At 43.8% G+C, this 12,645-nt stretch overlaps 1 protein-coding gene across 11 annotated transcripts in view; it reads left to right on the forward strand.

The window, feature by feature from the left end:
* The window catches only part of bcor (BCL6 corepressor), a 471,432-nt gene that overhangs the window by 343,371 nt on the left and 115,416 nt on the right, over positions 1-12,645 (forward strand). The gene's annotated exons all lie outside the window — the stretch shown is intronic.

Raw genomic sequence — 12,645 nt, forward strand, 5'->3', positions numbered from 1 at the left:
AATACATAATAGGGCAACACATGGTGCACAATTTAATCATGCGCCTTGTTTAAAAGATTTCCGTGAATTGAGATCTATGCATTCATAATGGGTGACTGTTGTAAGTCATACGTTGAATACATACATATCATATAATCAGAATTTTAACACTTGTAGGTGCCTGCATAATAAATATTGATTTCCATATATAAGCATCCGCGTCTGAACTGAAATGGATTTAGTATGAATTCTTCCAAAAACATTCGCCTTGCACTCCAGACACCAGTAAATTGTAGCAAGTCTAAATACAAATTGCTATCAAATGAATGCCATGGGGGCGGGTATTTGTACAACAGACCTGCGTCATGTGCAGGCACGTGTTACGAGGATATCTCAAATAGTTCAATTGTGGTCACGTTGAATTTTAAATCAGATTAGATTAACTGGCGACCACAAGGCAAGGGGGACTTGTGAATTTGAACCGAGATCCACATTGTCCCCAAATGGTTTAATCTACGTTTTGTTGACGTTTAAGTAAATGGAATAATTAAAAATGCTGGTAATGCACGGCCACTCAATTAGCATCTGTTAAAAGACAGATTATTGAAACGTCGTGTGTGTAACGTTTAATCGGTCCTCATGTGACACACGGGTTATCAATCTTCTTTCATTCACTTTTTAAAATGTCAGATTGTTTTTCTTATTTTGGACTCTGTCTCTACAAATACTTGTGTTATCTGATCAGTGGCTGTGACTTGATTAACTTGGGCCCTGCTTAACGTCTTACCCCGTTCAATTCAAAGAAAGAGAAGCGCCATGCATTTATATAGCGCCTATCACGACTCCCCGAGCTGTTTACAATCAATGGAGTACTCTGGAGACTGTTTTACTGTAGGAATTCACATGTTATATGAACAGTTTCTGCTGCCTTTGTATTTGTCTCAGTAGTGTTATACTTCTGGCTGCGCAATAGTGTTTTCATTGGAAGGTTGTATGTTTAAAAAAAAATTAAAGGCATAATAGGATCCGAGCCAGAATGACATTTGAGGGAAAGCCTGAGTTCCTCAATACGGTAAACACATTCTAGCCGCTTGTGTTGTACCCGCTGCCCTTCAATGTTTTCTTTATCTTCGATCACGGTACAGATAAGTTGGGCAAACAAGTAACGCACCTCATAGCAATTTGTTGAAATCGACCATTTAATTAACAATCTGGACTGAGCTCCCCACCCCAATATAATACGGCTGCGTTTACCCTTAAAACGGCGGCGTCTCACTAATGTGGCCTCTTTCAGGGCCTTCTGTAGGCTCGAAACCATTTAATTACGGGGTGGCTTGGTTACCTATTTACTAGATAGGGCCTTTGCTTTGGTCGCCTCTTCTAGTTTCTACCCGCCAGGCTGCGCCGTAAGCACACTAGACATCCATTTCACAATCAACACATCCTGTTCAAATATCCAGCATCCCTCCCAACCGTGTTTACAATAAACTAAAAGGTTATTACGCCCAAAGAAAACGCGTGGAATGAGGCAGGCAGTAAGTGGGCGAGATCAGATTTCAGGCTCTGCTCCCAGAGGAGAAGTCAGGGTTTGATTGAAGCGCACTCCGCTCCTGCCTCCCCTGGGAGACCAGCCCTGAAACCTGAGCGCCAGCAGTTTAAAATAAAACCTTTGTGGAAAAAGGGCCGAGAAGGCACGGATCGCTGAGCTCTTTGGAGGATACGAGCTGTCTGTGCCTCCGCACTGAATATCGAGTTGTGTTCTAACGGCGATTGACTGAAATAGCACGTAATGCAGGCGATCGTTCATAGAATTTGCTATGGTAATACTGAGCATCTTATAAACAGCGTGTGTGAGGGAAGCGGTTTAACTTGATCAGCTAAATGGCATTAAATCCAGACGCTGAAGTTGGCTAACAGTACCCTTTGTCTTCTGCAACTCAAATAAAAATGATCATAGTTCTCAAAGATGTACTTTTAAGTTGCAGCGATTTGATTGCACCGCACTAGTGTAAGGTCACTAGTTCAGTAATCTGTATAGTTTAATATTATAGTACTGTATATGAAGCTTAACAAGTATTGGAAACTAGACTGAAGGATGGCAACCTTAGTAAAATTGGATTTAGTGCACGGCTCCCCGATGTTAAAATGCAATCCAAATTGTTTACAAAACACACTCAAAAACGTGCATGGAATAAATTATTCTGTTCCTTTTGAACACGGTGTTGGAACCATTTCGTGAAAATAGTAGGGAAGGAAAACAGACCACTGTGGCAAGGGAACACTTTTTGGTGTTGCCTGATTATGTATTCTAAACAGATGCTTTCTATAAAGTGGAAGATTAAGATGAGTTTACAAGGGGGACATGAGTCACTGGAGGCAATAAGAAGATCGTTCTTGTTTATATAAAAAGATAGGTCCATTGACGCAATCCCAGTCTGGCAATAGGATGCAGTGGACTTGTGAACCGAGATTGGACACATTCTTTCAGAAACCATATCATACACATCCTACACTCGAAACAAATGGTGTTGTTTTGTGGTCACACCAGGCGTTTAGAACTCCAGACTCTAATCATCTCGTAAATTCACTCAAAGAGAGGGAGGGCGGACTCTTTTAAATCATTAAAACCGTTTTTTTTTTTGCAGTGTGCGGTCAAACCTTTATGTTTGAGAACATGTTTTTCTGTTACAAAACTGAATGAATTAACTAGCAATTGAATTATACATCCATTTATGGATTGTTTTTAAATCACACCAAAGGTAGCAATGGTATGGGCGGTTTGTATTGTGAATGAGGAAACCAATGCATCGATGGGGATGCAGTTGCAAATCCATTTTTCTATTGCTAAGAGGGTTTTTAAAAAATCCTCATTGTATTGCACGCAGTAAATTGAAGGAAGGAGAATTTAGAACATTTGAAATGCAGTGGGCCTGCTTATGCGCTAAATCGGCACTGCAACTTTCGTTCCGTAGTCTTTGGGCGATTAAAAACAATCTCGGCCACTACAGTTCGAAAGAACCGTATTAATTAGGACTGGGGTGAAAAGCAGTGCGAGGAAATCTGGGCCCCTGTTTACTATGGGTCTTGGGCCTGTTGATGTGTTTGCTCAAATCTATCTAATGGGGTGATACCGTGATTAGAAAACGCAGCTGCCGCTGTAGACTCTAAAGCAATAAGAACAGACAATGATGTTGTTGTTGGGCGAGTTCGTGGTCTTCAAATGGGAGAATGTGTAGTCTTTTTACAGCGGCGATCCTGAGAAACCAGTGGAAATAATCTGACATCTGTTCGAGGATAGGGCCTTTAATGCCAGCTCCCGCTCGCTTATTTGTAAAGGAGGTAACAGCCCCACTGCCGGTGTGGTTATTAAAAAAGGTAATCCCTCTAGGATTTTAAATCATACAACACTTTTGAAAAAGGCGGTTAACCCTTTGAGGGTCATCCCTCTCGCCGAAAGCAATGTCTTCCCTCCAGCCAGTAACACACCGGTTGTGTAGATATGTTTTTAAAAAAATGTTATTCGTCTAATTCCGGGAAAATCCTGAAGCGGCGTCAGTTTTATTGTTAGAATGTAAATAGTATGCGTCTTTTTACTTCGGGAAGCCGAAAAGGAAGTGCCATTCTCAAGAGATAAAAAGATCAATGAACAACAAAACTTTGAAAGCCTAAAGCAGGCCTGCACTAACACACTGGACCTAGCAATCGAAGGGTTAGATCAAAGAACTGCCTAATATTCACATTCTTCTTTGTATCCATGATGTAAAAAAAGCGTGAAATTATGGACTATCGACCACAATGTCTCGATTTCAATTACTGGGATGTGAGGATATGCGATGTGTATCCACAGCAGCACAGAAGGCGGGTTATTCATTTCCAGCTTCTTGTGCGGGAACAGGATTCTGGACAAAGTATCACATGTTAAACAAGGCGACTAAATATCCTCGATATTTATTTTGCCCGTTTTCATAATTAGTTGTGTGCAGTTTTGACAGCCCGGTACCTGTGTCTTGTGTGTGAACTCCAAGCTTGCATGACCGCGACGCAGGCTTGGGAGCAGCGAGCACAGAAGCAGCCATTCGGCCCATCGAATCTGCACCCCCCCCTCTGAAAGAGCAGCCTACCTAGACCCACTCCCCCATCCCTAACCACTGTGCCACCCGTAACACTTCTGGTGGGGTGAGGGGGTGAATACAGAGGTGGCCTGTAAAGGGATTTGATGGAGAAGCCACGTTTCCCTTTGTGGAGTAGATCAAAAGTAGAAGCCATAAATATAAACCAGTCATTAATCTGGGAAAATAATTTCTGGCGAGTGGGGAGAATGTGCAAGAGCCTAATACATGAAATGGTTGATGCGAATAGTATGGGTGCATTGAAGGGGAAGCTATGTTAGCACATGACGAGGGGGGGGGGGGGGAGGGATGTAAGTTTATATCGATAAGAGAGATGGAGTAGGAGAAGGCTCATGTGGAGCGCTTCACGCTGGTATAGTAGACCTGTTGGACCCAGAGTCTGGGTCTGTGCTATAAATTCTACATAATTATACCGGAGCTGTAGTAGTTCCAGTCGGACAGATTCCTATTGATGGTGCCGGCCTGGAGCTACTGATTTGTAAATGGGGTTGACCATGCAGTGGTACTATATACCGTGCAAACCCCAGAGGGGGTGATCCTTTTCACACACAGTTCCCCCCAGAGTCGGAGAAGGTCCTTACTGTAATCTGAAATGCAGCTTTCAAAGGCCGCACAGTGTGCAGCAAAACTCAAATGTCCGCGTTTTAAAGATAGCCACCCTCAAATCCATGGACACCATGGGTCTTTAGCTTATCTTAATGTGTGCGGGTTTCATTAACCCATTATTTTCTAAGTTGTCACAAGTAGAGTGAGGAAGCACAAACATTTCATAAAGACTCAATATTTACTTAGGTGGGGGAGGGGGTGACATTACGCTGATCAAACTCATGTTATATTCAGGATCTTGAATTAATACGATCCAAACTTGTGAGAACTGACGTCCGTGGCCTAGATGTTGCTGGCTGCTCATTGCGAACCCTCTGGGCGAAAGCGGTAACAGTCAGAATAAGAAAGGATGTGTGACTCGAGGGGGAGGGGGGAGGTGGTCACACACAGACGATGTGTGGGCAATCACGTTACAGAAAATGGACCGGCTTTCAGCACTTTTGCTCTAGAATTTAGTCGAAAACCAATGAACTGAACATGGAGTGGCGGGAGAGGAACTTGCTCCTTTTAACTGCTTCAGCACGGCACTATGACGAGGCAAAATATTGCTGTGTGAGGAGGGAATTTCTTTCTAAGACTTCATAATATGGACAGCTGATGCCTGACAGCTTAGAGTCAGGTTGTGAATACGAGCAGCGGCCCGCTGAATTTGGTTAAAGGAGTGGGATACTTGAAACTGAGACATTTCTTTCAATCTCCATTCCATTTCCGCCAGCCCACTTCTGCTAAAGCTAACCAGGCTGCTTTTGCTAACCTTGATAAAAAGCTGCATTTCTGCTCGCCTCAATCGGAAGTGTGCCAATTCCGCTAACTCTGACCAGACTGCAGTTTCTGCCATTTCTGATAAGGCAACTCTTTCTCTCCATTCGCGTCGGAAAGCTGCCGATTCTGCTAACCTTACGCGCGGGGGGGAGGGGGGGTGGTGGAAGAGAACCGATTCTGCTGAGTGTGAGCAGACCTCTGCTGTTTGTGCTGAAGCTAAGGGGCAGGCAGTGGGAGGAATCGCAGCTCTGGCAACAGTCACCGACGTTTCAATGGGCGGGGAGATAAATAATATACAAGCTCCATTTCCAGCTCTCGCTCGAACATGTTTGTGGAGGCGAATTCATCCCTTTTGGAAAACTGAAGCCAATCCCAACAAAAATCTGAAATGGAATGGAGTGACGTGGGAACTGACCCAGCCTATTAAATCTCACATTCTCCACCTAAACAATCTGTTGGATACATTGTACTCTCTGCATTTATGTTTCCCTCCGATTACCTGAAAGAAAGCAGTGGGACATTTCAGAAATCCCACCTAAAGGTCTTTGCTTTTGTAATGAGGATTGCTGGATACTGCTGGCGGAGTCCTGCAGACTCCTCCCGGGTTCCCCCGGGGATTTGCGCCTAATCGATCCTGCCACTAAGCTGTTGCTCCGGCAGAGGGGAATACAGCTAGTGCCTGCCTTTCACAATTATGCAGAAATCAACCATCCGCGATCAATATCTCCTAACGTCCCTTCGAATTTATCTTTGTTTTCAGGCGCCCTTGACTGGCAGCTCTGCTTTTGGGCCAGCCAGTCAGCTTTTCATTGTAAATCTGATTATCCTGTTTAAAGCTACTTGTGTTTGTGGGGGGCATGCAACACATTTCCCGGAGAGTGAGAGGATCGCGCTGTTTAGAGGGAAGCGAGGGAGCGGAGCGCAGCCAGAAAAATGAACTCAGTCCCCACGGAGCGGAGCTTCGTTGTGTCTGGCGAGCAGGAGCTGCTTCTAAAATGGCGCGGGGTGCGTGCGGAATGGGGGAGAAAGTGCTGTGGGTGAAGTTAATCCCATCTCCGGGCAGCCCTACGAATGAAATATTTAGGAGAGGGCCCTGCAAACCCATCAATAAGCACAGCACTGGCGGCTCTGCCTGCTTTATTGATCACAATGGGGGAGCTGACACAGTCTCAGTGACCGGGGCTGTTGCAATGCAGCCTCGCCCGCCCGCCCGCTGTGTTAACACGCAACGCGCTCAAAGGCTGCAGCTCCGGCAGCGGTTGCCCATTCGGACTTTCAGGGCTCTGCTTCTCCGCGATGTTCGAGAACCCAAGTGGGAAAGGCAGTTAATGATCTAGTGAAAAACAAACAGTGCTTTGCACCAGCCGCCTGAGCAAAGCCTTCCTGTGCAACTCTACACAACTGCAACTTTTTGCTTCACCTAGTGGCCCACGGAACAGTCTTGCCTCCCCTCTCTGACATTGTAAATATGGACTTCTATAAATAAGACTCTGGCTAACTAAGGGTTGCCGCCATTTTAAACAGGCAAGAATGGGCAGTTTTGTCCCCGTCAGTGTATAAGTGAATGACTATGTGTAACTTGGGGAGAAGGCTGTCTTGGGGGAAATGCTTTCCTATCTCCAGAAAACTCTCTGCTTAGGAGTATAGAATTTTCATTCAGGGGAGGGGGCAGTTCCTGAAAGTGAAATTTGCATCGGCGTGTCCCCTTTTATTCGAAACCGGCAATTTGATGCCGCCAGCAGATTAGAACAAAGGTTACATGTGTTTATGGACCAGCCCTCAAGGTCATTTCTCAGCGGGCTGTACGTGATGTGTCCGGGTAGACTTCTCCTTCCCGAGGTTATGTATCGCTTTCAGCTGTCAGATAGCCCAGAACGAGTTGCCATGTGTAATCATTACCAGGGTGGATCGGCGAGATAACTAGCCCTCCATTCAAAGCAATTTGCCCACGATGTGTTCGGACGAAAGGCGCTTGGTAGAGGCTGTCGCACTGTGCCGCTCCGCACACACATAGTATAGACGTGATTCGGTATTACGAGTCTTTTTAATAGCACGGTGACTTAAAAGCTGCATATGTTGAAATTATTTACAAGTGCTTTCCCGAAATGGCATAATCTTTTCTTCAACACTTGTGTGATATGAAGTTTAGCTTGGTCCCAGGGAAAAGTTAAGAGAAAGATGCTGAAACCGTTAACTTAATGTGTTAATTCTAATTGTTGTACTTTTAACGTGAAGGGAGGGGGGGGGGGGCAAACTCGTATTAACAGTAATTAAATATATGCTGCCCCGTTGTTCTTGTCTACGCTGTTTGGTTTAATTATGAAAGATGATCATTATTCCCCTTATGTGTGTGTTCCATTTTATTGCATCGTCCTGGTTTTTTGAACGTAATGCTCCATCCTAACAATGTGGTTTATCTTAAGGGCATTTGAAACTAAAGAGGGTAGGATAATATAGTCCATTTTTTTGCTCCTACCATTTAATAGTTCTACTGAAAGTTATAGAGGGGAAATTGCACCGGCATCTTTTCCGGAAGTGGGAGGGGGAGGCCGTCACACAATTCTTAATTCTAGGAGAGAAGACAGGCTTTTTGTGACTACTATCCTCCTTCATCATAGTAGCCACGTGATAATTTGCAGAATCCACCGCAAGTAAAAGCCAGGGAATGAAATAACATTGTCGGTGTGATCCCACCAATAAAACCAACCACACCTTTCAAATTTTGACCAAATATTTGTTCACCATCTATCTATTGCTCAGATAGGTTAACTGGTGGAATAACCTCCAACTGTAGATATCAAAGTTTCAAATCCCATTATTGCATGTATTTGATGTAGCTGGTAATAATAACACGTGCACAAAGGCGCCATGAGAGGAACCTATGATCCACGTGTGCATAAACTACAGCCTAGGTATTAATTAATAGGCCCCTGTTTTCATTAAAAATATCCTACACCTCGAAACTGCAGTTCCATATAATACAAGGGATAAATGTGGGACTCCATGTTGTGATATCTTGGGAAAATACGAGCTGAATAAATGATATTCACCCAGCAACTGGTTAAATAATCTGTACTTTGACCTTTTTTACCCTGCAGCTGTAGAACGAAAAAATACTTGATTATTTGCCAAGGAGCTATGTGAATAAGGCCCTGTGCCTCTCTTATTTACCACGGGGTTATGATGTAAATAGCCATTCCCAGTTGTGCCCTAAATCAGTCGAACACTGGAATTCAATGTTACCTGCCTTGATCCTATAATATACCAGTCCCAAAAATCTATTTGTCCATTTTTAAATTTAGTTCATTAATTTATAATCAAACCATTGCACACAACAAGATTCAATTTACCAATGTTCCTCCTGTAAACTAGTGATAATTACATATGCAATTTATTTTGACAGTATATCTAAATTTGTCCCCAAAACACAAGCATTTTGTGGGGGTGAAACCCACGCAGACACGGGGAGAATGTGCAAACTCCACACGGACAGTGACCCAGAGCCAGGATCGAACCTGGGACCTCGGTACCATGAGGCAGCTGTGCTAACCACTGCCACCGTGCTGCCCTACACGAGCATTTTTTTTGAACCTCAGTCATATCAGCTCCATGCATGCTACACATGGCAGAATCAATTTTGTGTCAAGTGCTGTATGAAGATAAAGCCAGGAACTGTATTTAACCTACCCAGGACATTTGGTGCTGAAATTAGAAAAAGTGCCTTTCAATTCCATTCTTAATGGTTAGTACCTATCACTTAAATTAGGGAGAATTCGCCACTCTTCCACCTTCCCTCTCCTGAACCCGCCTCCTCCCCCCCCCCCCCCCCTTCCCCCAACCGCTACATAATGCTTTGTGAATCTATTTCCACTGTATTATGAGGTCTCCTTTTTCACCACCCAATGTACTCCCAGGGAAAAGATGTCCATCGATTTTGTTCCTATTCATTCACAGGGTGTGCATATCACTGGTGGTCTAACATTTATTGCCCACCCCAATTTGCGATTGAGAAAGTGGTGGTGGGAGAATACAACTGAGTAGCTTGCTCGGCCATTTCAGAGGGCGATTATGAGTCAACCACATTGCTGTGGCTCTGAAATCACATACAAACCAGACCACGCACGAACGGCAGATTTCCTTGCTTAGAGGACATTGATGAACTGGGTGTTTACCACAATCCGTTAGTTTCATGGTCACCATTACTAACACGATTACTGACACTAACTTTTATTTCCAGATGTTATTTAATTCATTGAACTTAAGTTCCCCAACAGTTTACCCGGTGCTGGAATCGAACTCCAATCTGTGAATCATTAGTTTACTAGACCAGTAATGTAATCACAAAATTAGTTTACTAGACCAGTAATGTAATCACAATATTACCGTACCTCTCCACCCCCACTCCCTAACAAATGCACTAAGGCTCAAAATGATCCATGTTCCATTTCGACCCGACTTGCAGGTTACCAGTAAGGAATGAGTGAAAACTAGCACAAAGACCTATCTATGGTGGTTGGATCCTAGAAACTATTTTTAAAAAACTGCTATCTCTGATGACAATGGTTGGTGCTAATTAGTGCTGTGCAGTTAATTGGTGTCTGGCCAGTTTGTAATGTTGGCAGATCATCTCTTGGCTGACATCCATGTCAAAGTGTTTACAGAGCTCTCAAAACGTAGTCACATTTTACCTACTATTCACATACACTATTCTTTCGGCGCTTTCGTAACGTTACTTGCTCCAAAAATGTTAGTCTGGACGTGGCTTCTTCATGTAAAATGATATGTAGTATTTTTAGTGTTTTCACTTTGTCTCAAGTTAAATTATGCTCGTCATATTCAGCTTTATATGTTATTTTCCTCTTCCACACACGGGCTGATGGATAGAGGAAGAATGTTTAAATCTTGGGCAAATGTGGTTAGAAGGCTGAAATTGTGAGCATCGTTTCAGTCTCACAAAGCGACAGATCAAAATTAGGCCCGAGTTGCATTCAAAATCCATCCAGTTATAGAGTGCATTTGCGCCAGAACGTTAGCATTTATACAAAGATACTTCTATTTAGCGAACGTAAATGGGTAAATGTGGCCTGGCCTGACCTGACCTGACTGGACCAAAACTGAGCGAGAATTGGTGGCAGGTCAGATGTCAAAAGTACGCTTTGGTATTCTGAGATCTCCTGGATACTTGAAGCTTGCCTGCAATTAGTTTTAAAACGTTTAGACAATGCCGATGCAGCTGCCCACATGTTTAAAGTTTAACTGCTCAAGGAGGATCCGTGTAAATATACAACACGGAGCTCTCTCCGGAGTAGCAGAATTAAACATCCAGCCAGACAGTATAAACTAGGCATTGCCTGAGTAAAAATTGAGCTGTATTCAGATGCCAATAAAGACTGCTTGGCAGAGTTGATTGTGCACTTTATCTTTACCACGTAGGAATCCGCTGGCCAGCCACAGAATTGAACTATCGTCCACGCCTGGATGCAATCTCAAAATCCTTGTGCTCTGCCGCGGAATTAGCATTGTAACTGAACGTCTCCAGGTTCATTTACACAACACATTTGATATCGGTGTGAAGCAACAGGGTATTGTCTCACGCTGATTCAGTTTGTCACTGCACGGATTGTATGTTCACCCTGGTGTCAAATCTGGTGTGCGAAATGCTCAGTTTGTAAACCTACACGAGCCTTATTTAAATGTTTAGAGCAGGGAAGGAAATGGTCACCTTCCTGCCCCCTCAGCATTTTCAGTTTTAAAAAACTGTTGGGACGTTGTTCTGTTCCTGTTTGGAGAGCCCTCTTCGAAACAGGACAGTTAGACTTCCAGCTAGGCAAGACCAAACATTGTCACCAGGGCCTTCCTGACTGAAAGCTGCGGATGGCTGTATTTCAAGTTTCAATTAGACAGGGTCCAGACAATAGCATCCGTGTAAGTACACCTTTATTCTCAAATGGCGTTATATTGACGCAGAATAGTTATACAGCCGTTCATTGAGTTCTTAACTAAAAACCAATTGGCAGATTAGCAACAAAACATGGCACTGGCACAGCTCCATAGGTTCCGGCTTCATAAAACATTCGTCTGTGTACAAATACACACCTACATGCATCCGTGCATCTGCTTAAACCACAGACGCGAAGAGATCGCTGGTTTATTTACAAAATTGACTCTGCAGCTGGTACCACTTACATGTTGTGTCATAAGATCACACGACTAAAACAGACAATTCCTATGTTCTATCCCTAGTATAGATTTTTTTAAAATGCAAGTAAAGATATATTTGTATATATAACGGGTACGCAGTATGAACAGAAATTCATAACTTGGTAGAAGGGGCATATGGGAAAAAATACTGCGAACTCCTGGTAATTGGCCTTGTAGCTTCTCCCCCTCCAGCATTCATGAGTTATTAGGGCCCAGACATGACTCGGCGCTGTGTGTAAAATGAAAATCTCCGGGCAGGTGATCTTTCATGAATGCGAAAAGATCTCCCTAATCACTATTCCCTGCTGGGTTGACTCTTCTTCGTATATCTTCATTTTAATAATATTGACAAACAATGCAATATTTTAGCTACGCAACTGAATTGTGATTCGGAATTATCCATCTAAGCATTACAGTTGACCCCATTTAGGTGAGATGCACGTGTGTGCACTAATAATTTTGCATTTTACGCGTGGGCCTTTTAAATCATTAAATTATGTCCGTGTCCCTGGCAGTAGTCTCGGGGATGGTTTGATGTGAACCTTCGCATTAGGAACAGCAGGGGCAGCATTGTGGATAGCACAATTGCTTCACAGCTCCAGGGACCCAGGTTCGATTCCGGCTTGGGCCACTGTCTGTGCGAGTCTGCACATCCTCCCCGTGTCTGCATGGGTTTCCTCCGGGTGCTCCGGTTTCCTCCCACAGTCCAAAGATGTGCAGGTTAGGTGGATTGGCCATGATAAATTGCCCTTAGTGTTGGGTGGGGTTACTGGGTTATGGGGATAGGGTGGAGGTGTTGACCTTGGGTAGGGTGCTCTTTCCAAGAGCCGGTGCAGACTTGATGGGCCGAATGGCCTCCTTCGGCACTGTAAATTTCGGCACTGTAAATTCTATGATAATCTGTGAACTCCAGCGGCAGCCCCCTCCCCGCATGAGTCAACTAGCGTTAAATAAACGATTGCAACTA

Source organism: Scyliorhinus torazame, chromosome 8, assembly GCF_047496885.1.
Source record: "Scyliorhinus torazame isolate Kashiwa2021f chromosome 8, sScyTor2.1, whole genome shotgun sequence".
In the NCBI taxonomy this organism is placed as follows: Eukaryota; Metazoa; Chordata; class Chondrichthyes; order Carcharhiniformes; family Scyliorhinidae; genus Scyliorhinus; species Scyliorhinus torazame.